General features: G+C 36.6%; 1 pseudogene; it reads right to left on the minus strand.

Annotated features, from left to right (window-relative positions):
* Positions 1–23,065: 23,065 nt before the first annotated feature.
* LOC120617176 (uncharacterized) lies at positions 23,066–23,184 on the minus strand (annotated as a pseudogene).
* Between the last annotated feature and the right edge of the window lie 903 nt (positions 23,185–24,087).

A 24,087-nucleotide genomic window follows, 5' to 3' on the forward strand; every position in this document is an offset into this window, starting at 1 on the left:
GATTCAAGGATTTCAGACTCTTGACAAGTAATAACTAAGTTATTGACTAAACACAACTTTCCCCAGGTAAATCTCTCTGAATGCGTTCTTCCTCTCCTTTTTTCTGAAACACAGCCAACTTCCTTGAGGTACTAGATATTCATTTTAACTAACTAATAATCCAATTTACCTTTAATCAAAGTATCACAATCAGGCAAATTGAGAAAATATAATGTGAGATTTGCTTGGGGTGGAGATGTAGGTTTTAAAGATAGTCTGATTGCTAAACTATTCCATTGATTTCAATCCCATGATATCTCCTATCTCCCTTGAATCTTAAAAATGTTAGCTCTTCCTGCATGTTAGAAAACTTCTGCCTTAATCAAGTTTCTGAATGAATATAGCTATAAAGCCAGACAGACATTGATTCTTTATATGAATTTTTGTTAAAAACAGGGCAATGTTCGTGGGAAACATGTTTTAACAGCACACCAGACCAGAAAAGCATTATAGAATCTTCTTTTTCAGAGTCTGAGAATCATAACTGGAAGGTCGTACAACACACTCAAAACTGATTTTGATATGTGTCAGTTGTCAGGGTTTTAAAACACAAGTTACACAGCAATGAAACGTGGTAAGTCTTCAATTAGCATCTTTAATGAACATAATGGAAAGAATGTTTTCTTGGGTATGCTTTTATATATATGTTATACTTCCTTTCATAAATGAAATCAAATTCGAGAGACTTTTCTTAAGTCAGTAGACTACTGTCTCCCACTGTACATGGGACCTAGGAGAGACCAGCTTCTCTGTGTGTCTAAAACACTGGAGAAACACTGGGTGAGAAGGAGTCTGGGTAAGGGGGTTGTACTGCTTTAATTAGGGATTGCTTAAACTTAACCAGCAACTCTACCTCTCAGTACTCCTACCTCCTATCTGGTTGAGGTAGCTGGTGAGTTGGTGGGTGGGGGTTACACCATCAGTTGCTGAATATGATTTGTTTGTGGCATATAAAGCAACCTATGTTCTTCCTGTTTTAAAACTTAAATTCTAATATTAATTGCAGAATCTTGTTTCACTGAAAGAGCACTGCTTAAAGGACAGCACTCCCAGGTACGCGCATTCCAACTGACCACAGTTGTAATATTATTATTTCTTTCTCTCCCCAACCCCAGCACCATTTCTCACCAACTCCACCTCATTGGTGGCTGTATGTTAAGACACAGACATTCTCTAAAGCATTCTGATTTTTCAAAACTGATCTAGATGTCCCTCCTCTGCTTCTGAAGCATTCTATGAACACCTTTATCAAGACACATCACATTACACAATAATAAACATTGGTTTTATTTTCTGCCCCCTCTCTTGCCTGACACAGTAAATATTTGTTGAAATCATGAGTAAAAGGACAAATTAAAGTAATAGGTACCAAAATAAATACAGGTATATTCAAATCTTGAAGTCTGCTTTTCCCAGATCTTCCCTGCTAAGCAGGGGATTCAACATCCTTAGGTTTCCTTGAGGTCTTCAACTTTTCTCATAGGTCCATCTTCTAGTGTGCCACTTAGAATGATTCATTATCCTTTGCAATTAAAATGGGAAACCATGAAGAAAAGCTAATCTAGGACTCATTGGGGTTGGGTTTGTCCCTCAAGATGGTCCCTAAGATGCAAGTGAACCCTAATAGACCAATGTTCATGTCAATAATTGTCTAGTTGTCTTTTTAAGGTTCTGGTATCAAGAGCTTGCATCGGGACGAAGAATCCAGCATTCTCTGGAAAGAGTAGAATCTGAAGGAGAGGAGTCTGATTGAGTCTACCCTCAGAAATAAGAGATGAGAAAAAATGTCAAGAGAATTTCCAGGTATCCATGTCCACAAAACAGAGTCAAGGCTAAGAGTTGTGGAACTCTAAGGTCTCTTAAACCTCTGCAATTTGCCAAAGTATGTAATTTTTTGTTATATAACTTATTGCTATGGCAAGAAAGTCAATCACCGAAAGGAAAAAGAAAACTCTGTGGAGGTAAGGGAGCTTAGGAGGCATCATCTCCTCAGTCAGGCTTTGCTACTTGCTTGCTTGGCTCAGACCTCAACCTTAACTAGCCTGCCTCCAGCCCCTTGGGGGTAAACCCCTGCCTTCCTGCTTTTTACCCAGTGCTGTGGGCCAATGCTCTCTATTGGCTTCCCCTTTCCTCAGCCCATGGTCCTCTTAACAGCATAGTGGTCCTAAACCGTGTGGCTATATACACGCTATCTATCTTAGATCTCTTCCTGTGGGGGAGAGAGCCCTGTAAACCACTCATTTTACTTCATAGCTGGGTGCATATATGATTTATCATCTAAATCAAAACACTTTAAAAAGTGAAAAGAGATGCTATTCATAATTATACTAGGATAACAATAACAAACTGCACCTCTCCTAAGCAAACCTGGGAGAACACTCACCCAACTTGAAACACCAACACAGAATAAAAGTAAAGCTGACAGAATGAATGGAAGTGCAATCAGGGGGGAAAAATAGATATTGAACTTAAAGAGGAAGAAAAACTTCTTTTCTTATCCTCCTAAGATCTGCTACTTCATAATATAACCAATCTCTCCTAAGACACCACCTCCCATTGAGGCCCCATATGTATGGCAATTTAACGATAAAATAGCTACAGCAATATTATTCATAGCAAGTTCTTCTCCCCTAAGGGACATTTCCTAGAGGAGTCCCAGCCCAGATGACCCCTCATATCCCCTCAAACAGAGCTCTGGCCTCTCTTCTACCTAGACATCTCCAACGATGCCCTCAAAACTTCTCAGCCAATGGTCCAGGACCTTCTGATTAAGATTTTCTCTGACAAAAGGGCCCTGTCAGGTCAAATTTCCTCCATGTTCACATCTGTAAATGGTGGTGCTTAAAGTAAAACTTGGGATTACTTAAACCAAATTGTGGTGTATCAGTTTTCTGTTAAATATAAACCCATAAAAAATAATATTAAATAAGAACCAGAAAAGAGCTTTTTATATGTATTTTGAATCTTTAGATCTTATTTGTTTAGTCTGAGAGATTTATTCTTTTTCAGAATAATTTAGACATTCCCACTTTCAAAAAGTATCTCAGTAGTTCACACTAAAATATAACCATATATTCATAAAACAAATTAAAATAAACTTGAGATATTAGAAAATATAGGAAACAAAGGGATTCTATCTAACTTTTTCTAAAACAGTAATTTAAAAATATAAAAAGTAGAAATTCAGAAACAGTACAAAGAAAAATATCATATGTCAACAAAGAACAATTTACTCTTTAGTTTCTAGTTAGGAGACATGAAAGACGTGTTTTGTTAGAATTGTTCTATCAGAAAACATATTTTTATTTAGAACCTATAGGAAACTATGCCCATGATTGGTTGTTATTAAAGTTATATTGTAAAGAAATATGAAACACTCTTTTCCTTTACCTCATTCCCAAGTACAAAACTGTCCTTTCTCCTACCTAATCTTTCACTCTTCTTAATTTGGGTCATAGTAATGTATACCCAGGAAAGATATGATTTTCCAGAACACTCAGACAAGGCAATAGAAGATCAAAATGAGAGGCCAGTCACACTGAAGTCTGTCTTACAGTCACCGTCTCAGGAGTAGGGTAATTATTAGGAACAATGAAATGAATCCTTAGAGAGGTAGTGTCTTGAGAGGCAGGAAATGAGAGGGCACGGGAAACATGAAATGTGTACCTTTGAGCTGATACATTAGCAAATCTCTGACCACAAAGGTTCAGCTGCTGCTAAGCTGGCGAGAGTAATGGGGAAGAAAGGGCAGCCCAGATTACTGATTGACAAAAGTTTCCAGGGCAGAGCAGTAGAATTATTTAAAAGCACCTCAAGTGAGATTTGATTGCACATCCTCATGAAGTGCCCATATAAATGATTCACATTTCCTGGCAGCCAGAGTGGTGGCAGAGCTGACCACTAATCTCTTGTCTCAGAGGTTTTAACACTTCTGAATTCAAATCATCACTACATGGTGAGTCTGAAGACCTACATCTGATTTGTCCTGTAATTAAAGACCCATATCACCTTTGAACAGCCACTTCAGGTCTGCCTGCATCTTGTGTACAATTTACTTTTTCACTTGAGGTGAAAAATCTAATTATATGAACGAGTAGTGTTATTTTTTTCTGTCTTGGTAAAAGCCTTGTGTTAAGTGTCACCAATTATTTAGCTAAGCATAACTCTATGAATAGCACTGCTAATCCCTTAACAGCATCGGTCTAGTCTGGGTCAAGAGGTTCACTCTTCCTTAGTTGCTAATGAATTTCTTTTTTTAGACTCATCAGGTATGACCTCAGCAACACATCAAGGAGCTACTTTAGCATTAAAATTGTCACCTGGATAGACTATACTCTGTGCCAGATAGAAGAAGGCTTCAAGTTAGGATTGATTTAAAATCTAGTAGTCTCACATTTAAAAATTAAAAATCTCTCTGCGAGTTTCTATTCAACAGATATAAGGTTTCAGTTATGCAAGATTATTAGATTCTAGAGGTCTGCCATATATCACTATGCCATAATTAACAATGTTGTGTTGTACACTTAAAATTTTAAAAGGGTGGATGCCACATTGTGTTCTTACCACAATAAAAGCAAAATTTAACAATATATATTAAGAGTGAACTAGGTACTCAGGGTCACTACTTGCTGATTATGTAACATGAGAAAACTTAATCTCAAAAGCTTTATTTTTTTCTAAATGCAAAACAGACATAATAGTATTTCAAGCACATAGTTGTGTTAAAATCAGAGTGCTGGCTCTATTTAGTGCTGGTTCTGTGCTAAACACTATACTAAGATTCTACACGTATTAGAATAATATTCAGTTCATAGTAGCTACTCAAGAATGTTCATTTATTCTTTCCTCTTCCTACAAGTTCTCTGAAAAAAATCACTCACAAAATATTGGCACTGTTTGTCTCTATTTTTCAGAAAGCTTATGCTGCTCTGCTTCTTTGAGACAAAAAAATCCAATTCACTATTAGCATGGGAGATGAAAAGCCCATCAAGAAGATATAAATGTTATAGTGCATGTATACCAGAGGATTTGGACGACTTCAAAATAATATTATTAACTCCTACTTTGCAGTCTATTTATGAAATAAACAGGCAATAGCAGTTTCTATTGTGAAGTTCAAAATCCATCAAATAAAAAAAAATCATAAAAGGAGAAATGAGAAAATTATCTAACCTATCTTGCAGTTTATTTCCTTGCCACTTCTAGATTTCTACTGAGAATATCCCCAGGGTTAACATTTCCCAGCTGGCAATCTTTCTTTTTCACATAATCAGCTTATTTTGAAGATTTTCAACCTTAACTTCCTCTCGTTTCCCTATATTTTTCTATATGTCACACCCTGTCAAAGAATGCCTCGGAAATACTCAACTGAAGCATGGCTTGGCATACCACAGCCCACAGGTCAGATTCAGTCTTTGCCTGCTTCTGTAGGGTCTATGAACTAAGAATGTTTTTTTAATATGTTTAATGGTTAAAAATAAATCTAAAGAATATATTATAACAGAACACTGCATGAAAACAAAATTTCACTATTCATAAATAACACAGGTGATGTCACCATAGGTCATTCCTGACTTTGCTTCCTCTTGCAAGAAGAACAACTAACAACTACTCATGAACAAGACACTACTGAGAAAATCCTAGAACATGGGTGAGGCTAAACCCCCTGTACCATAGATCAGGAAAGACTACATTAGAAAGGTAAGAGGTATGGCTACATGCTGACCACATTATCCCTCCCCCAGGCTAGCACAGCACCACACTTTGGGGGCTCTCCTGAGACTATGTTTCCTCCAGTAGAAAAAAAAGAGCACAAGTCAGAGACATCCAGATCCCCCAGCATTGTGAGTCATTTCTTGGGAGCCCTCTGATATTGCCCCATGGGTATCTCAGAAGAATCTGCAGAACTTAACCACTGGGAATCTGATTGCGATGAACAAGGAGAAAGGGGCTTTGCCAAAACCAGCACTTGGATCTTGGCAGACCAATTGCCTATCTGCAATGCCCAAGTAGTTGTCCCAACCAGTAACTACGCACATCTACAGAGCCAAGATGATAGTGTATTCTGACCAGGGAACTTGGCGGGGTACAGGTCTGTCTGATTCAAGTCTTCAAAGAACCTTTCTGGCCCTGAAGCCTGATGTGCTTCCTCCCAAACAGGGGAACTGAGTCATAGCCCAACTCACTGAGGAGTGTATCCCCTGGCTCCACATGACAAAAAAGGCTGGCCAGAACATCTGGAAGCTATTTAGTACAGCAACACTGAAGCAGAGAGCACATCTGGCAGAGCTGATCAATCAAAGAATAAAGCCAGTGGCATCTTCAGCCAGGAATTTTGGGAGCAGGTTGTCCTGAGACAAGACCACAAGTGAAGAGCTGTTTCAGTTTTGGAGGATTCCCCCGCTCTATCCAGGCAGAGGAGCTGATTCATAATCCACCCGCTGCTGAGTGTAGCTCCTGGCATCTCCCAACCATAAAGCCTGAGCAAGAACACCTGAGAAGCTGTTTGAAGTGGCCTTCTCATTCTGCATAGGCAAGGTAGCTAATTGATAACCTGCAAGAGACTCACTTCAGCCTGAAATATACACATAGAGAGGGACAGAAAAAGCTATTTCAAACAAATAGTAACCAAAAAAACAACAAAAAAGCAGGGGTATCTATACTTACATCAGGCAAAATAGACTTTAAAACTAAAAATAGCAAAAAAAAAAAAAAAAAAAAAGAGAGAGAGAGAGATGAAGATCATTATATAAAAATAAAGGGGTCATTTCACCAATAACAACTTTATTTATGCATCCAACATCAGAGCACATAAATACATAAAGCAAAAACTAACCACTAAAAAGAAAAACAGCAATGCAATTAATAGCTGGGGACTATAATAACCCACTTGCAACAATGGATGGATCATACAGACAGAGAATCCAATGGAAATACCGAAACTGAACACTATAAACCTATTGGATCTAATAGACATATATAAAAATTCTATCTAATGACAACAGAATACGTGTTCTTCTCAAGTGCACATGGAACATTTTCTAGGACAGATCATATGTTAGGCCACAAAATAAGTCTTAAGAAATTTTTTATAAAATGAAATTATACTATGTATATTCTGACAACAATGGTATGAAACTAGAAATCAGTAACAAGAAGAAAATTGGAGAATACACAAATACATGAAAATTAAACAAAACTCTCCTGAACAATCAATGGATCAAAGAAGAAATCAAAAGGGAAGTTAAAAAGTATCTTGAGACAAAGGAAAATGGAAACACAACATACCAAAACTTATGGGAAAAGTAGTTCTAAGAAGGAAATTCCTAGCAATAAACCCCTACATTAATAAACAAGAAAGACCTCAAATAAACAATCTAACTCATGCCTTTAGGATCAAGAAAAATCTGATCCTAAAGTTAGCAGAAGGAAGAAAATAATAAAGGTTACAGCAGAAATAAATGAAATAGAGAACAAGAAAACAACAGAAAAGATGAACAACTTAAGCACTGGTTCTTTGAAAAGAAATTAAATTGACAAACTTTTAGCTAGACTAACCAAGGAAAAAAGGAGACTCAAATTAAAATTATAAATTAAAGAGAAAACATGACAATACAACAGAAAAACAAAAATCATAAAAGGCTACTATGAACGACTATACACTAATAAACTGGACAATTTGAAAGGAATGAAAAAATTCTTAGAAACATAAAACCTTCCAAGAGCGACTCTGAAAGAAACAGAATTATAAACAGACTAACTGCTTGTAAGGACATTGAATCAGTAATCAAAAATCTTCCAAAACAGAAAAGCCCAGGACCAGATGGCTTCACTGATGAATTTTACCAAGGATTTTAAGAATGAATGTCAATCTCTCTCAAACTCTTCCCAAAAATCCAAGAAAAAAGGACACTCCCAAACTAATTTTTTGAAACCAGCATTACCCTGATACCAAAGCCAGAAAAGGACACTACAAGAAAACTACAAGCCAATCTCCCTGGAGAGTATGGATGCAAAATTTCTCAGTAAAATATTACCAAACCAAATCCAGCAGCACATTAAAAGGACTATTCCAAAAGGACCAAGTAGAACTCTCCCTAGAATGTGAGAATGTGAGGATGGTTCTACATACACAAATCAGTAAATGTAATACGCTATCTTAATAGTATAAATATATATATACACATATATATATATATGTGTATATATATACACATATATATATGTGTATATATATATATGTGTATATATATCTTTGATTGATCACATATATATATGTGTATATATGATCTTACTAGACACAGAAAAAGCATTTGACAAAGTTCAACATCCATCCATGGTAAAAACTCTTAACATATTAGGTATAGAAGGAACATAACAAAATAAAGGTCATATACAGCAAGCCCATAGCTAATATCATACTCAGTGATGAAAAGCTGAAAGCTTTTCCTTTAAGATCAGGAATAAAACAAGGGTGCCTACTTTCACCATTCCTATTCAACAAAGTACTGAAGATCTTAGCCAGAGCAGTCAGACAAAAAAGAGAAATAAAAAGATTCAGAATTGAAAAGAAAGAAGTAAAATTGTCTCTATTTGCTGATGACAATTTTATATATAAAAAATCCTAAATACTTCATTGAAAAACTGATAGATCTAATAAATTCAGTAAAGTTGAAGATGCAAAATTAACATACAAATATCATTAGCATTTCCATGCACTGACAAATGGTCTTAAAAAGAAATATAGAAAATGATCCTATTTAAAGTAGCATCTGGGCTTCTGGTCAAGATGGAGAAGTAGAAAAACACTGTGCTTGCTTCCTGTCTTGATCACATCAAAATTATAACTACAGAATTACTACCATTGAGAATCACCTGAGCTCTAGATAAACAGTTCTATAACTAAAGATATACAGAAGAAGCCACATGGAGACTGGTAGGAGGAATGGAAATGCTAAATGGGCTGGTCCCACACTCATTTGTAAGAGTTGAAAATAGGACTATATTGAATGTGGAGGTCCCCCTGAGGAGTGAGGGGTCCCAGCCCCATACAAGGCTCCTCAGCCTGATGTCCCAGTGCCAGAAGTCACCACAGCTTCTGGCTGTGAAAACCAGCAGAGATTGTAACTGAGAGAAAGAGACAGAGGGTGACTGGAGGCCCAGGTGTTCCTCTTAAAGAGCCCTCACATGTACTTACTTGCTGATGGACTCACTTCCTCTGAGCTCCAGGGCTGAGGCAGCAGCTCGAAAGGTGCCAGAGACATATAGGGAGGAACTGAATTATCTGGCTTCAGAGTGAGAGCTAGAGGAGCAGCTTTCTCGCAAACAGAAGTGCTGGCAGAAGCCATTTTTCCTTTGTTGACCCCTCCCAGATCCAGCATGCAGACATAGACAGCTGCCATATCTGAGTCTCTATCAACCTAATACCCTTCACCCTTCCCTGGTGATTCCCTGAGACCTTGCCCCACGCAACTTGTGGGCCCATCCAAGATGTTTCCAGTGGCTATTCCATACAAAAGGTCTGTCTTGGCTTATGCTGTGGACTTTGCTTTCAAAATCTCTCAAAAGTTCACAAATCCAAAACAATCAGCATCTGGCCTTGGCAGGCCCATAACTTTTGCTAAGTAGCCCCAAGCCCTATACTAGCAGCAGTGAGACTCAGTTCAAAACTTAGCCTCTCTCAGGCACCTCCAAACCCAACAGGGGTAAATGCACCTTCAGAGTCTGCATGCCCAGTAGCTGAATTCTAACCAAACTGGAGCACACAGGGTCACATCTGAGAATGACACACACAAAGAGCATACTGGGCAGGCAACAGAGCTCTGCTAAAGCAAATCCTGCTATGTAGGGTTAGTCCCTACACAACAGCTTCTCTACAAGTCACCAGCCAGTCTTCACAACCAATCAGCTTCAAGGTCAATCCTACCAATTGCTGTGCAAACAGCAACCAAGGCTCAACCAAGGAGGGCATACAAAACCCATACAAGGGAAACACCTGGAACACCTGGCTCAGGTGACCAGGGAGATTGCACCACTGGGCCCTATAGGACACCTACTACATAAGGCCACTCTGTTAAGACTGAGAGACATAGCAGCCCTAACTAATGCATAGAAACAAAAAGGCAGCTAAAATAAGGAGACAAAGAAACATCCCAAATGAAAGAACAGAATAAAGCTTCAGAAAAAGACCTCAACGAAATGGAGACAAGTAATCTATCAGATGCAGAATTCAAAACACTGGTTATAAAGATGCTCATTGAATTTAGGGAAAGAGTAGATGAACTCAGTGAGAATTTTAACAGAGATAGAAAACATAAAAATGGAGCTAGAAAACAAAAAAAGAACAGTCAGAATTGAAAAATACTATAACCAAAATCAAGAATACATTAGAGAGAATCAAGGGTAGATTAGATGAAGCAGAAGATAGAATCAGCGATTTAGAAAATAAGGTAGCAGAAAATATCCAATCAGAATAGCAACAAGAAAAAAGAATCTAAAAAAATGAGGATAGCTTAAGGGGCCTATGGAACAACATCAAGCATAGCAACATTTGCATCATAGGAGTACCATAAGGAGAAAAAGAGAGAACAAGAGATTAAGAACCTATTTGAAGAAATGATGATGGAAAACTTCCCTAACCTGGCAAAGGAAACAGACAATACAAGCCCAGGAAGTGCAGAGTCCCAAACAAGATGAACTGAAAGAGACACATCATCTTTAAAACGCCAAAGGTTAAAGACAGAGAATCTTAAGCAAGAAAAAAATATCTAGTTACCTACAAGGGAGCTTCCATAAGACTGTCAGCTGATTTCTCAACAGAACCTTTGCAGGTCAAAAGTGACTGGCAGGAAATATTCAAAGTGATGACAAGCAAGGACCTTCAACCAAGATTATTCCACAGAGGAAAGCTATCATTTAGAATTGAAGGACAGATAAAGAGCTTCCCAGACAAGAAAAAGCTAAAGGAGTTCATCATCACCAAGCTAGTATTAGAGTAAATGTTAGAGAGAATTAAGAAGAGAAAAAGATAAAAAATACAAATAAAATAGTAATAACTACATATCTATCAACAATCACTTTAAATGTAAATGATTAAATGCTCCAATCCAAAGACATAGGGTGGCTGAATAGAGAAGAAAACAAAAACTTTATACATGTTGCCTAAAAGAGATCCACTTCAGACTGAAAGACATACATAAATTAAAAGTAAAGGGATGGAAAATAATATTTCATGAAAATGGAAACAAACAAACAAAAAGCTGTGGTAGGAATACCTATACCAGACAAAATAGACTTAAAAAAAAAAAGGCTATAACAAGAAACAAAGAAGGACCCAGTAATCTCACTTCTGAATGTTTATCCAAAGAAACCCAAAATACTACTTCGAAGGGACATATGAATCCATATGTTCATTGTAGTATTATTTACAATAGCCAAAATATGGAGGCAACCTGAGTGTCCATTAATGGTTAACTAGATAAAGAAAAGTAGTACATATATACAATGGAATATTAGTCAACCATAAAGAAAGAATAAAATCTTGCCACCTGCAACAACATGGATGGACCTAGAGGGTATTGTGCTGAGTGGAGTCAGACAGAGAAAGACAAATGCCAAATGACTTCACTTACATCTAAAGAACAAAATAAATAAACAAACAGAAACAAACTCATGGATATAGAAGAACATTTTGATAATTGCCAGATGGGAGGGGGTTTGGGAGGTTGAGTGAAGAAGGGGAAGAAATTAAGAAGTATAAATCGGTACTTACAAAAAAAGTCTTAGGAATATAAAGTATAGCATGAAATATAGTCAATAATATTGTAATAATTATGTATGGTGTTAGATGGGTAGTAGATTTATCAGGGTGATCACTTTATACATTATATAAATTTAATCACTATATTGTATAGCTGAAACTAATATAATATTGTATGCCAACTATAATTGAAAAAAATTTTCTTAATTATTTTAAAAAGTGAATAAAATAGAAACACTTACTTAGAAAAGAAATAATCTCTCTAAAATATATTCAGCTGTAAAATAAATAGTTGCTACTAGTATTATAAAAAGAAAAATTTTAAATTAATAAAAATAAAATAAAATAGCATCAAAAACAATAAAATACTTAGATATATTTAACCAAAGAAGTTAAAGGTTTCTACACTGAAATTACAAGACATTGATGAAAGAAATTGAAGACACAAATAAACAAAAAGGCATCCCACGTTCATAGGTTAGAAGAACTCATCTTGTTAAAATCTCTATGCCACCCAAAACTGTCTATAGATTCAATTTATCAGGACTCCAATGGCATTTTTTAGAGTGGAATAAAATAATCCTAAAATTCACATGGAACCACGAAAGACCCTGAATAGACAAAGCAATCCTGAGAAAGAAAAATAAAGCGAGATGCATCATATTTTATGATTTTCAACCTATACCATAAAGCTATAATAACCAAAACAGTATGGTACCGGCATAAAAACTGACACATAGACCAATGGAACAGAACCAAGAGCTCAAAAATAAACCCATGAATACATGATCAACTAATATTTGACAAGGGAACAAGGAATACTCAATGGAGAAAAGATAATTTCCTCAATAAATGGTGCTGGGAAAATTGCATAGTCACATGTAAAAAAATGAGGGAAACATGGCGGAATGAGAGATGTCCCCAGATCTCTTCCCTTAAAACAACAATAAACTGAACATCTAAAACCCAACAAAAAACACCCAAACTGCACACCAGCATGTCGGAGCATGGGATTTGCACATAAAAGCTACCACAGATCAGAACTCCAGATGTTGGACGGTGGACTGGGAGAAATAAAAAAGCTGCCTCTCGCAGTTGCCAGAGGTCCCTGTATGGGAAAGAGGAAGGGGAGGGGAGAAAGAGGGGCAAGTTCCCTGAATGGCCCTGACACTCCTGCCCAGTCATCAGGGCAGAAGGCAGAGAAGCGGGACAGCAGAAAAACAACAGTTGATTTTTACCAGCAGCAGTTGCAAAACTGAGGCTGAGCCACAGCCCCCAAACCCCAACTTAGAGGGCCCCTCCCCCTATACCCTCCGAGACCAAACACTGCGGAGCCCTAAGAGAATCTGAGCAAACACTACCAAAACTGTTGCTAACACCAATAGAGACTGAAACTGAGGGTAGCGAGCATGATTAAATATCTATAAGAAAATTAAAAAGGCATTTTTAAGGCTTTATATAAAGCAGGGATCCAAGAGGCTTAGATGCCACCTACTAGAAACCAAAAGAAAAGCACCTTCTTTGCAGCAGGCTAAAGAGACCTTTATATAATAAATCTTCTTTCTGGAAAAACAGCAGAATACACTTCCATTAATGCCAAGATGGAGAAATAGTCCATTCTTTTCCACACATGGAAAAGAATGAAACTAGGCCCCTCTCTTACACCACATACAAAAGTAACTCAAATGGGTTAAAAATTTAATTGTAATAATGGAGACCACAAAATTCCAAGAATAAAACAGGAAAAAAGATCCTTGACATGGGTTTTGGCAATTATTTTTTGTATTTGACACCTAATGCCCATGCAGCAAAATAAAAAATAATCAAGTGAGGCTACATCAAACTTAAAAGCTTCTACACAGCAAAACAATCAACAAAATGAAAAGGCAACTTATGGAAGGGGAAAAACATATTTGCAAACCATATATCTGATAAGGGGTTAATATATCCAAAACATATAAAAACTCAAACAACTCAACAGCAAAAAAACACAAACAATTTGATTTAAAAATGAGCAAAGGACCTAAATAGCCATTTTCCAAAGATGATATACAAATGGCCAACAGGTACATGAAAAGGTGTTCAACATCACCAATCATAATGAAGATGCAAGACAAAACCACAGCGAGATATCACCTCATGTGTATTGGAATAGTTATCATAAAAAATATAAGGGATAACAACTGATAGTGAGGAAGTGGAGAAAAGGGAACCCTCATGTACTGTTGGTAGGCATGCAAAATGGTAGAGCCACTACAAAAAACAGTGTAGATTCTAAAAACATAAAAATAGAACTACCACATGATCCAGCAATTCCACTTCTGGGGATTAATACAACAGAAATGAAAACACTAACTCGAAAAATAACTGCACCCTTGTGTTCATTACAGCATTATTTACAATAGCCAAGACATGGAAATAACTTAAGCGTCCATCAAGGGATGAATGAATAAAGAAGTTGTGGTACAGATGATGGAATGTTATTCAGCCACAAAAAAAGAAGGAAATTCTGCCATTTGCAGCAACATGAATAGATTTTGAGGGCATTATACTAGGTGAAATAAATCAGAGAGAGAAAGACAAATATTGTATGATCTTGCTAACATGTGGGATCTAAATAAAACAAAACAAAAACATAGAAAAAGAAATGAGATTTGCAGTTACCAGAAATGGAGGTTGGGAGAATAGGATGAAGGTGGTCAAAAGGTATAAGATAAATAAGTACTAGTTACAAGATAACTAGTTATAAAATAAGTTATAAGGTAAAGAAGTACTAAAGATGAAGTACACAGCATGATAATTGTAGTTAACGCTGCCGTATGGTGTGTCTGAAAGTTATCAAGAGAATAGATCCTAAGCGTTCTTGTCATATGGAAATTTTTTTTCTTTTTTTTGGTATCTATTTGAGATGATGAATTTTAAACTTACTGGCCACCATTTCACAATATGTGTAAATCAAATCATTATGCTGCACACCTTAAATTACACAGTACTGTATGTCAATTATATCGCAATAAAACTGGAAAAAAAAATGTAATTCATTATAACCCAAAGTATAAAATAAATGTCCATGAGTCCATATTGATCTTAAAATATATTTTTCCAATTAAGAAATTATTAGAAAACAGTGATGCTTATTTATTTTCATATTGTCTATAGCTATTTTTTGCCAATAACACTAGTTGAGTGGTTACACCAGAAATCATATAAACTGTAAAGCTTAAAATACTTACTATTGGCCCTAAAGAACAAGGTTTGTCCACCCCTGAGTTAAAGTATCACTAAAATTAACTCATATATGAGGGAGACCAAGGATGCATAGATCACCTCACTGAACAAAGGCAATGCTTTAAAAGCTAACAGGGCAGAAGGTCTGTGGAACACAGACTGAAATCTACCAAGGAGGGTAGTTTGCCCTTGAGCAGTAGATAGAGTTGTCCAGGAAGGCAATTTCGATTACTTGAGGGGTATGTAAGAAATATCGCTATTTCAGGAGTGTGATGCATTTGTCTGAGTTATGGCTGGTGAGCTGTCCTTGGCAATTAAGTCTACATCTGCACCATTTCTTCATGATTTTTCAGTTCCCCTTTAAGTCTACCTCAGATCCCAGAGGCTGGCCATGGGACTTTATTCTCCTGATTCTGTATCATTAACTGAATATCTGCTTGGGATATTGGTGGCATAGTAACATAAAAGCAACTATATATCAGATAGAAGAGGAAGTTAAAAGTCTAATCAAAGCCGAAAGGCAATAAAAAATCCTTTAGAAAACTTGGAAACTAATTTGTATGTAGTTTTCTCTCCAGCCTAGATCTAACCAAGGGAAGAAGTCCCATGGATAATGGTAGTTAACTTTAAATAATCAAGTGTGCTTTTCTCTAAGTTAAAAATTATTTAATTTTTTCCTATAGTAGTTACCCAGGCACAGCAAGGTGTTTTAGTCCTCGTACACACTTTGCTGTAATGGGCCAATAGTCAATAGGGAATATTATCCATAACTATTTTTGCTGGTCAGTTGGACCTCTAAAGCTTGAGCTGCTTAATTTGCTATCTGGTCCTAAGTCAGCCTTAAATTGTGGATGAGATATTCTAGTTTGGGAACTTCAAAACAGGGTAGAAATCCTCATACAAACTTGTTATATACAGTGTCTTAGATGCATCTAGGTAAATTATTGCCAGGCTTTTAATAAATTAGGACCATTTGTAAGGGAGAGTTAACTTTGAATACATTGAAAGAGAAGATGGCCATATCAAAATTCTAGGTCATGTTTTGATGCGATAATCACAGGATGGCCATATGCGCGCGCGCGTGCGCACACGCGCGCACACACACACACACCCCTGAGAGCTGCATTTGGAAGGTATACACATGTGCTGTATGATAAACAGTTGCTATCCATTACTATCTAACCTTATTGGGTTTAACTATGGCAAAGGACAAATTGGTGAAATTAAACCGATCTTGTTATTATTTCTGCATAGCTTCATGAGAAATAATTGGACCATAGCTTGCATCATTAACTTCATGTCCATTTTTCTTTTCTTCTGAATTTCTTTGAGACTCTGTAAAATATTAATAATAAGTTAATTGTTACTGAGTTATAGTCCTGTATTGACTATAAAAGAGAATGTGGCTGCACATATGGCTATAAACACCTTACTAAAGAAATCTAGGACCAGATGTCAAACCCAAAAGTTGAAAAAGATTTCTGTCAAGAATTAAAATTGTTTGGAATGGTACAGTTAGAGAGTTTGAAGAATTTAAGTTTAAGAACTTGGTGGAAAAATGGGCAGAGAAGTATGATAAATGGCATCAAGTCTTTATGGACAAAAATATTCATTTTTTTACTCTGAAATAAAATCAAGACAAAGACAATTCTTCAATTAAGTTTTAATACTAAAACTCTCTTAGTGTTTTGGTTTTTTATAAGCTGGATATCACTTACTATAACCTAACAATATCCATTAATTTAACTGGCAGCTAAGTTTTTCTCTGAGTTATAGCTTCAACAAGAGTCGGGAGCTTTCTTAAAAAGCCAGGGCATTTAAAGCATGGGAGTTAAATTCCTTTGTCATCTAGAAATATTTGAGTTCTCTTATCCTGGGTATATAGAAGTACTAAACACACTCTATAAGCCAATATGAATGGGAACTCCTTTAAATTTAAGAGCCTTTAAACCTTTTTAAATAGGTAAAGGTATTTCAACTTATTTCCTCAGAAACCCATGTACACTCACACAGTGAAGGAATCTGATCGATATCTTGGTCAAGGTAAGGAAATTGGAGATAGATATACTCTGTAGCATGGAGCCATTTTCCTGGTGCTGATTCTTGGAACAGAATTTCCTAATACCAATTCAAGGAGTTTATGGTTAGAGGCAGTTTCTCCCTATTTCAGAGAAGCTATTTCCTCTAACATTTGTCCAAATGGTTTGTGGGTTAAGACCGACGCTTAATTCTAAAGTTTGTTTGCACTTTGCTCTAGCCACTCAGAGGTTTTCTTCACGTCTTTATTTAGCTCATTTGTGAATTTCTACAAAATTGTTCTATTATTTTCAAGAGAGATGAGAAAAGAAACATATACCCAAAATACATCAGCTTTTTCAGGTCTTAATGAGGGGACATGAAACTTAGGATAAAACAGAAGTAACAATTTCCATTCAATCTTCATTTTCTTTTCCACAGATATTCATACTTTTTTAATATAAGTATTGAAAAAAAAAAGTAAAAATCACTTAGAATGAAGATCTCTCTGCTCTCTAAGCCAAATAAAAACAGTTTGATTCTTTAATTCTATCTTTGTATACATTTCTCTTTAGATAGACTTCTCTGAATAAGATGTCCCTGAAGTACACATAAATGAAAGATTATTATGACTAATTTTCAAAAGGTCCTAAAAGAGAGAGAGACAAATAGAGAGGAAGAGGGGGAGGGAGGAGAGAGAGGGGAGTGAGGAGAGAGAGGAGAGGAAGGATACAAGGGGAGGGGGAGGGAGGAGAATGGGAAGAGGGGGGAGAGGGAGAGATCAGATACAAATAGTTATAAATTTGAAGGGACTATTGAACAAAGCTTTTTGAGGATGGACACAGGGTTGTTTTTTCATTCATAGCCATCTAGACAAAGACAGAGAAAACTGATAGCTTCAGCTTCACCCTTATATCAAAAGCAAATAGAGACACCATATGTCCATTACTTTATTTTTTGCCTTTTGAAAATTTCATAGACTTTCATATACAAACAGTAGAAACATGGCTGGGACAGCATACTTAGATTTCCAGAATTCATACAGACATGAATGACAACAAAAAGAATTACATCAACAATGGAAAAGTAAATAGTGGTATAGAAAGTGACACAAGTGACTTAACCCCATGACTAAAACCACTAGCCAAGGGTCTGAATAAATGCAGTCAGTTTAATGGAAAAGAGATGGTTTTCTCCTCATCTGTTAGGAGATGGCTAGAATCATCAAGACAGACAAATGCAAGAATCCTAGCTTTAAGAGACAGGCAAGTTTTTCTGACTCTTGACACTTGACAGATATTATATTCCTTGTTTTTGAATGTCTTAATTACAGAAACCAGATGATCAGAACAGAACAATACTTTCCCCTATTATTGCCGCAAGTAGAGGGAAAGGAATGACCATGCAAAAATCATAACCAAGACCAAACTAGACTGAGTCAGGAACCAGATTTATGTATAGTAAAAGCTATCCACTGAATGAAGAGAATTCCTCAAAGTAGAGGAAGATGAAAAATAGAGGGATCATGCAATTAGAAAACAGTCAAGGGAACTGAATAGACATTTCTCCAAAGAAGATATATGAAAGGCCAACAGGTATACAAAAAGGTGCTCGATATCACTATTCATTAGGGAAGTGCAAAGTAAAACTACAATGAGAAATCACCTCATGCCAGTTAGAATGGCCATCCTCAAAAAGACAAGGGATTACAAATGCTGGCATGGATGTGGAGGAAAGGAAATTTTGGGGCACTGTTGGTGGGAGTATAAATTGGTACAGCCACTGTGGAAAACAGTATCCTCAAAAAATTAAAAACAAAACTATCATATGATAGTTAGCAATCCACTTCTGGGAATATATCCAAAAGAAATGAAAACACTAACTCAAAAAGATATCTGCACCCCCGTGTTCATTATTTACAATAGATCAAACATGAAAACAACCAAGGTGTCCATCAATGGATGAATGAATAAAAAAATTATGGGGGGTGTATCTGTGTATAAATACACACACACACACACACACAGAGGAATATTATTCAGCCATAAAAAAAAAACTAGGAAATCTTATTATTTGCAACAACATGGATGGACCCTGAAGGCATTATGCTAAGTGAAATGTCAGACAGAGAAAGACGAATACTGTATGATCTCACCAATATGTGGAATTCAAAAAAAAGAAAACAACGAAAAAGAAATCAGACTCCTGGTAACCAAAAGTAAGGAGTGGGCAGTTGGAGGAAGGTGGTCAAAAGGTACATATTTCCAATATAAAATAAGTCCTGGGAATATAACATACAACATAATGACTGTAGTTAACACTGATATATGATGCAGAGGAAAGTTGTTGAGACTAAATCCTATGAGTTCTCATCACAAGGAGAATTTAATTTTTTTCCTTTTTTTTTTACTGGATTTATATAAGATAGATATAGCTGAACCTACTGTAGTAATCATTTCACAATATACATATCTATATACATCAAGTTGTACACCTTGCATGTACACAATGACATATGTCAATTATTTCTCAATAAAACTGGGAAAAAATAGCAAGATCAGTAGTAAGCCCTCGTGCCACATAGAATTAAATCCAATGGATAATGATAGACTGTATAGTAATGTAATTGTACTATAATTGTGAAATATATTTTATTCAATTTTATCTTGGAGGCTCTAGAAAATGCTATATGACTAGGAAATAAATCAATCGGTTTAAATATTGAAAAATCTTTTTGCTGATTATTTTACTATATCCAGGAAAACACAAGAAATTCCAGTAAAAAAAAAATACTAGAGGTACAAGAGAATTTAGTAAGATGGCTAGATAAAATGTAAATAAAATATAAATGGAAGTATTAAAATAGCTACTCTATACTAACAAAAAGCCAATAGAAATAAAAAATATTTCAGTTATTAACAATAGTGTTTATATTTTAACATATTAAAAGGATGTACACATACATAAAACAACTTTTTCACCACAAACACAAAAAGTCCAATTATGTCAAATATGTTTGTGTTGAGGTGAGGGATGGTGGGTTATGTTTAATTTCCTATTTAGATATATGTGCTGTTAAAATTTTCTTGAAATCAGCATATATTGTTTAAATGATGTTCTCCAAAATGAGCTGTAGTCACCTAGGAGGAGGGAAGACAACGGCAGGGAGGCAGTGATGATTATGATGGTAGAAGATGGAACAAGTTGATATATCAGGGTAAAGAAAAAAATATTAGAACTTCTATTTTTAATTTCTTATCCATATGCTAAAGAAATACACATCACTTATAGCAAGCTAACTATCCTGGAAGTTCCACCAGAGGGAGGTGGTGACAGTGAGCAGCATTCTCATTCATTTGTTCACTTTTGGAACACTGGGTTGTTCTTCACATTGTGCCTGCCTCATTAAATGGATCTGCAAATTATCTAAAACATGGAAACTATGCAACACTTTGTAATCAGATAGTGAGTAATCATAACTTTTTGTACCACACAAATATTCACTATTAATTACCTGGTAAAGTTTTTTGTTTTAACAATAGCTCTCAAAGATTAATTATATATTTTTCATTCTCCAAAACATAAAATAAACAAATATCCTATATTGATTGATCTTTTCTGTAATGAAAAGCAGTGGTCAGTGGTTTATCACCCAGCAGCTATTAAACACAAACAAAATCTTTACTTTCAAATTAAATGCGACATTTTAACATTGAATGAGAAAGTAACTGCTCTGATTTGTTTGCAGGAACATCACTGATGTAGGATTGACATCAGAGAAGGTGGAAACAGGAGCCAAGTTTCAACAAAAACCTTTGCATAATTGGTGGATGGAGGAAAATGTCCTCAAATCTAGTAGAGTATTTCCTAGTAGCTGCCTGGCACAAAGAAGCTTTTCAATAAATGTCTGTTAAATAAGTGAATATGCAGGCTCAGAGAGTCTCGGTTTTTCTGTATTTCCTATAATGTCTCAATCCCGATCCATTTTAGATACTCGGTAAATTATTAGAGCCAAGTTGTCAAAGATTGTCAGAATTGAATGGATTATTGAATTTTTTTTCCCTGAGAATTAAATGACTTTCCCCCAAATATAACCCTTTCATCTGATTCTCACAGCAGATCTATTAGTTATCTCTATTAGTTATCTCTGCCATCTTTGTCAGGGCACTTAACCTCTGAGCCTGTTTCCCCAGCTAAAGAATGGTGAAACTGTTTACTGACATTACACATATATATGTAGTATGTACACTGCAAATAACATCAATTTTGGTTTTGGTGGTTGTTATTCTTCAATGGCTTGCTTCTTCCAGATGTTCCCCAGATTGTACTCTGAGAAACTGGCAGTCCAAATTCGGAAAGTACTAACTGGGTTCCCTTTAGGGAAGTCCGGACTTCCTGCAGCACTTCAGCTTCTTTCTCTTTGTTCCATTTATCTTTCAGCTGTGCGTGGATTTTCTTCTCTTAATATTAGTTTGGCTATTTTACTGTGGACAAATCCCCCTGGCTACGTCAGTGTGTATAACCTAGTCTTTCTCAAAGGAGAGGCAGTGCCCTTTCCACTAGAGAAAATATGCCTTGAGAGAGGCTCGAAACTTTCAGTATTATCACCCCTTGTCTTGTTTATTCCATGGCAAATTCTAAGGTGTCTCATTTTTATTTCTGTTCAATTCTTCATCTCCCACCCGGAAAGAGCTCTCCAACACCTCTGCTTCAAAAAGATTGCTTTCTGATTCTGAGAAAGCATTTACTCTCCGGTACATTCCTCAGCTCTTCACATCTTTCTGAACACATAGTTCTCTGTTGCTTTTCAAGCTTGGAGAAAACTTCAATTAATCTCAGAATTCTGTAAATCCTGTCATTGGCAAATGCCTTCATTTCGGCTAAATGTAGAGAGGTTTATTGAGCACCTATAAAATACTAAGTACTATACTTGGAGTTTAGAAATGAGCAGACCACAGTCCCTCACCCTCGAGGAGTCTACAGACTAGACTGGCGTGAAAATAATCACATGGCAGGGCAAAGAACGCCACAGTAGAGAGATGGGTCTAACTTTCAGCCAGAGGTATTTTTATTCAATTATTTCTATCTTGCCTTATTTCAAAAAAGATTTATACTTTTTCATGTTGATATAACCTGTGCATGCTTCCTCAGAATTCTGTCTTTCTTCGTTCATTTACTACATTTTGGAATATCCCTTGGAACTTTATCACATGCTCTGCCTGTGTATAGAGTGATTGTTGAGCCAGAGCTATACAAAACAAAATGCAGTTATTCTACTCATTTCAAGAGAGAACACTGGGGAAGTAGGAACAATCCAGAAGAAAGTACCCATGGCTGATGAGACACCTGGCAATAGAGTGAGCATATTGAAGCTGTTTACAACTGAAGAAGATAATAGTACAAGGTCACATGATAGTTCATATATTTTCCTATTGCTTAGCAAATTACCACAAACTGAACAGCTTTAAACGACAGCCGTTTGTCATCATATAGTTCTAAAAGTCAGAAAAGTCCATTTTGGCTAGACTGGGATCTTTGCTCAGGGCCTTGCACTTGACATGTGAGGCTGGTTAAGTTCTCTTTTGGAGGCTCTGGAGAAAAATCCACTTTGAAGCCCATTCACATTGAAAGAATTTATCTCCTTAAGGCTGATCGACTGAGGTCCTCTTTTCTGGCTGGCTGTTAGCTAGAGGTTGCTCTCAGCTCACAGAGGCTGTTCGCAGGTCTTTGCAAACTGGCTTCCTCATATTCAAAGCCAGCAACAGACCATCTCTCTCCCATGAAACCCATCTCATGCTTCAAATCTTGGACTTCAGAAAGAGCTCAGTCCCTATTAAGAGTTCACTTGATTAGGACACACCGCTAAGAATAATCTCCCTTTCTTAAAGTCAACTGCACCATATAACATAACCTAATGAGTGCCATCCCGGCATATTTATAGTCACGCCTACACTCAAAGGGAGAGGACCGTACAGGACATGTACACCAGGAGAAGAGAAACTTGAAGACTTTTTTTTTTTTTAACGCCTGCAGCACCTCATCTTCCTAGGTGGTCCCCCATCCAAGTACTAACCAGGCCTGACCCTGCTTAGTTTCCAAGAGCAGATGAGATCAGGCACATTCAGGGTGGCATGGCCGTAGACAGGAAGGCCTTCTTAGCATGTCACCAACCACAGCTTGGTTCCTCTTTTGGTATTGAGAGGGCCACAAGTCTTAAGACTTTGGGAGAGGAAGGTAGGTAACCATGGACAGAGGGCCAAGATGGTTATCTGCTCTGAGAGGCAGAAAGATAGACCAGAGGAGAAGAGTACAAAAAATTACTATGCACTCCTCAGTTCTTCCTCAGAACAGCTCATACTCTTATGAAATCATGTTATAGCAGGCATTGTCAGATATATTGGAGGTCTCTTTGCAAGAGAAAAGGACGTCTTTGGAATCCCTATTCTAACAGTCCACCAAGTATCCTAACAGAATGTTGTATTAGATTTGAATTTGGAAATAAATCTATATCCTGTTCTCGTGTCTAATCAGAACTGTACACATTTCAGTTGGATGAAACATTTTGGGAAAAATAAAAGCTTTATTAGGGTAAATTTTTCTGTGAGCCTCCTAGGCTAGGAAAGGAAAATAAGTCAATTTCAAGTTCCAGCTACAGGGCTCTGGTAGGGTCTCAGCATAGGGCCTTGCATATGAAGATGTTGGGTACCAGTAGCTATTATCTTTAGCGTAAGGGTTTAACATAATAATGGCTACTAGTACCCCAGGTCTTATAATGTATAAGGACCTATGCTGAGCACTTTGTGGCATCATTTTGTTTAATTCCTAAAACAGCTTAATAAGACAAGCAATATATTTTAGAGGAGGATGTACATGCAGACGAGCATACATACTGCTTGCTCAGAATTAGACCTAGCAAGAGATCCTAGCAGGGGCCTCCCTACTGTAGGTGACCTGGATTTCTCAGGGACAGAGGAAAAACCTTAAAAATGTTTGAAAGGCTGTTATAGAGATGAAGAAGCAGACCTATTCTGCTCAGCTCCAGAGAG

Source organism: Pteropus medius, unplaced genomic scaffold (genome assembly GCF_902729225.1).
Source record: "Pteropus medius unplaced genomic scaffold, Ma_sr-lr_union100, whole genome shotgun sequence".
Classification (NCBI taxonomy): domain Eukaryota; kingdom Metazoa; phylum Chordata; class Mammalia; order Chiroptera; family Pteropodidae; genus Pteropus; species Pteropus medius.